At 47.4% G+C, this 4,506-nt stretch overlaps 1 long non-coding RNA gene across 1 annotated transcript in view; it reads left to right on the top strand.

Moving 5' to 3' along the window:
• LOC108803973 overlaps positions 1–4,449 on the top strand; it is a 7,306-nt gene extending 2,857 nt beyond the window's left edge. Inside the window, exons 2-3 of the long non-coding RNA XR_001942315.1 lie at positions 3,767–3,836; positions 4,331–4,449. This is a non-coding gene — a long non-coding RNA (uncharacterized LOC108803973). The remainder of the gene's footprint in view (positions 1–3,766; positions 3,837–4,330) is intronic.
• The last annotated feature ends 57 nt before the right edge of the window (positions 4,450–4,506 follow it).

The raw sequence follows: 4,506 nt of genomic DNA, 5'->3' as shown, positions 1-4,506 counted from the left end.
CATCCATCCATCCATCATCCTTCCATCATCCTTCCATCATCCATCCATCATCCTTCCATCATCCATCCATCCATCCATCCATCCATCCATCCATCATCCTTCCATCCATCATCCTTCTATCAATCATCCTTCCATCATCCATCCTTCCATCATCCATCCATCGATCATCCTTCCACCATCCATCATCTTTCCATCATCCATCCATCATCCTTCCATCATCCATCCATCCATCATCCAACCTTCCATCATCCATCCTTCCATCATCCATCCATAATCCTTCCATCATCCATCCATCATCCTTCCATCATCCATCCATCATCCTTCCATCATCCATCCATCATCCTTCCATCATCCTTCCATCATCCATCCATCATCCTTCCATCATCCATCCATCATCCTTCCATCATCCTTCCATCCATCATCCTTCTATCGATCATCCTTCTATCCATCATCCTTCTATCCATCATCCTTCCATCATCCATCTTCCATCATCCATCCATCATCCATCCATCATCCTTCCATCATCCATCCATCATTAATCCTTCCACCATCCATCCTCCTTCCATCATCCATCCATCCATCATCCTTCCATCATCCATCCTTCCACCATCCATCCTCCTTCCATCATCCATCCATCCATCATCCTTCCATCATCCATCCATCATCCTTCCATCCATCACCCTTCTATCCATCATCCTTCCATCATCTATCCTTCCATCATCCATCCATCCTTCCATCATCCATCCATCCATCATCCTTCAATCATCCTTCCATCCATCATCCTTCTATCCATCATCCTTCCATCATCCATCATCCTTCCATCCACCATCCATCATCCATCCAACCATCCATCATCCTTCCATCATCCATCCATCATCCATCCTTCCACCATCCATCATCTATCCTTCCATCATCCACCCATCCATCATCCTTCCGTCATCCATCCATCATCCTTCCATTATCTATCCATCCATCATCCTTCCATCATCCATCCATCATCCTTCCATCATCCATCCATCATCCTTCCATCATCCATCCTTCCATCCATCCATCATCCATCCATCCATCATCCTTCTATCCATCATCCTTCCATCCATCCATCCATCATCCTTCCATCATCCATCCATCCATCCATCATCCTTCCATCATCCATCCATCCATCCATCATCCTTCCATCATCCTTCCATCCATCATCCTTCTATCAATCATCCTTCCATCATCCATCCTTCCATCATCCATCCATCGATCATCCTTCCATCATCCATCCTTCCACCATCCTTCCATCCATCCATCATCCTTCCATCCATCCATCATCCTTCCATCATCCATCATCCATCAATCATCCATCCATCCATCATCCTTCCATCATCCATCCTTCCACCATCCATCATCCTTCCATCGTCCATCCATCATCCTTCCATCATCCATCCATCATCCTTCCATCATCCATCCATCATCCTTCCATCCATCATCCTTCTATCCATCATCCTTCCATTATCTATCCATCCATCATCCTTCTATCCATCATCCTTCCATCATCCATCCTTCCATCATCCTTCCATCCATCCATCATCCTTCCATCATCCATCCTTCCACCATCCATCATCCTTCCATCATCCATCCATCCATCATCCTTCCATCATCCATCCTTCCATCATCCATCCATCATCCATCCATCCATCCATCATCCTTCCATCATCCATCATCCATCCATCATCATCCATCCATCATCCATCCTTCCATCATCCATCCTTCCACCATCCATCCATCATCCATCCATCCTTCCATCATCCATCCTTCCATCCTTCCGTCATCCATCCATCATCCTTCCATCATCCTTCCATCATCCATCCTTCCATCCTTCCATCATCCATCCATCATCCTTCCATCATCCATCCATCATCCTTCCATCATCCATCCATCATCCTTCCATCATCCTTCCATCATCCATCCATCATCCTTCCATCATCCATCCATCATCCTTCCATCATCCTTCCATCATCCATCCATCATCCTTCCATCATCCATCCATCATCCTTCCATCATCCATCCATCATCCTTCCATCATCCATCCTTCCATCCATCCATCATCCATCCATCCATCATCCTTCTATCCATCATCCTTCCATCCATCCATCCATCATCCTTCCATCATCCATCCATCCATCCATCATCCTTCCATCATCCATCCATCCATCCATCATCCTTCCATCATCCTTCCATCCATCATCCTTCTATCAATCATCCTTCCATCATCCATCCTTCCATCATCCATCCATCGATCATCCTTCCATCATCCATCCTTCCACCATCCTTCCATCCATCCATCATCCTTCCATCCATCCATCATCCTTCCATCATCCATCATCCATCAATCATCCATCCATCCATCATCCTTCCATCATCCATCCTTCCACCATCCATCATCCTTCCATCGTCCATCCATCATCCTTCCATCATCCATCCATCATCCTTCCATCATCCATCCATCATCCTTCCACCATCCATCATCCTTCCACCATCCATCATCCTTCCATCATCCATCCTTCCACCATCCATCCTCGTTCCATCATCCATCCATCCATCATCCATCCTTCCACCATCCATCATCCATCCATCATCCTTCCATCCATCACCCTTCTATCCATCATCTATCCTTCCATCATCTATCCTTCCATCATGCATCCATCCTTCCATCATCTATCCTTCCATCATCCATCCATCCATCCATCCATCCATCATCCATCATCCTTCCGTCATCCATCCATCATCCTTTCATTATCTATCCATCCATCATCCATCCATCATCATCCTTCCATCATCCATCCATCATCCTTCCATCATCCTTCCATCCATCATCCATCCATCATCCTTCCATTATCTATCCATCCATCATCCTTCCATCCACCATCCATCATCCATCCATCCATCCATCATCCTTCCATCATCCTTCTATCCATCATCCATCCATCCATCATCCTTCCATCATCCATCCATCCATCATCCTTCCATCATCCTTCCTTCCATCATCCTTCTATCCATCATCCTTCCATCATCCATCCTTCCATCATCCATCCATCCATCATCCTTCCATCATCCATCCTTCCACCATCCATCATCTTTCCATCATCCATCCATCATCCTTCCATCATCCATCCATCCATCATCCATCCATCCATCATCCATCCTTCCATCATCCATCCTTCCACCATCCATCATCCTTCCATCATCCATCCAGCATCCTTCCATCATCCATCCTTCCACCATCTATCCATCATCCTTCTATCCATCATCCTTCCATTATCTATCCATCCATCATCCTTCTATCCATCATCCTTCCATCATCCTTCCATCCATCCATCATCCTTCCATCATCCATCCTTCCACCATCCATCATCCTTCCATCATCCATCCATCATCCATCCTTCCATCATCCATCCATCATCCTTCCATCATCCATCCTTCCATCCTTCCATCCATCCTTCCATCATCCATCCATCCATCATCATCCATCCATCATCCTTCCATCATCCATCCTTCCATCCTTCCATCCATCCTTCCATCATCCATCCTTCCATCATCCATCCTTCCATCATCCTTCCATCATCCATCCTTCCATCATCCTTCCATCCTTCCTTCAGCAGTCCCCCATCAGGGACTCCCCCCTGGGGAAGAGTGGGCGGTTCCTCTTATGGGCGGAGTTTGGTGGTCTGAGTTCCTGAAGGAAAGGTCAGAGGTCACTGACTCCGCCCCTTTCTCTTCGCAGGAGTTCCACACCAGCCCGGTATTCATGGAGGGCGGAGCGTTCACATCGGACATCTGCCAGGGGGAGCTGGGTAATACTTCCTGCAGGAGTGATGAGATTTGTAGTTCTGTCTGATGTCACCATGGAGGGGTTTCCGTCATGTGGGGCCACTTCCCACCGAGATAAGTCCCAAACAAGAGCTCTATATTCTCTGTGCCTGGGACATGTTTCACCTCTTGGGTGCCGTCAGGTTACTTGCTATGCAGCACACGCAGACGTCTCGCTGTGCGCTGGGATGAGGCAATGATGGCGGGCGTCGGCGTCCGGTCACATGACCCCACAAAGGACCATCTGAAGCTGTGACCTCGCTATCTGCATCCTGTCTCTGCTCTCGGCCCTGACGAAGGGACCTTGGATTCTCGAAACGCGTTAGACCGCTGGACTCATGATGAAAACCTTTCTGGACTCTTTAGTAACGGGTGTGGCCCCCGAATTTCTATAATCATGTGACACATCCCGTGTATGATCATGTGATGCTGATTCCTATATTAACTCCTCATTTACATATGTCCCTCCCCCATACAGGTGACTGCTGGCTCCTCTCCTCCATGTCGTCACTGACTCTCCACCCCAAACTCTTCTCGCGTGTGGTCCCTGAGAACACGAGCTTTGCCGAGAAAGAAGGATACAGCGGAATCTTCCATTTCATGGTGAGGAGGAGGGGTCATCATAAGACACAGCCATGGGGGGGTCATCATAAG

Source organism: Nanorana parkeri, unplaced genomic scaffold (genome assembly GCF_000935625.1).
Source record: "Nanorana parkeri isolate BGI_ZX_2015 unplaced genomic scaffold, ASM93562v1 scaffold4637, whole genome shotgun sequence".
In the NCBI taxonomy this organism is placed as follows: domain Eukaryota; kingdom Metazoa; phylum Chordata; class Amphibia; order Anura; family Dicroglossidae; genus Nanorana; species Nanorana parkeri.
The sequence above is the reverse complement of the archived record's forward strand: the minus strand, read 5'-3'. Positions and strand labels throughout refer to the sequence as shown.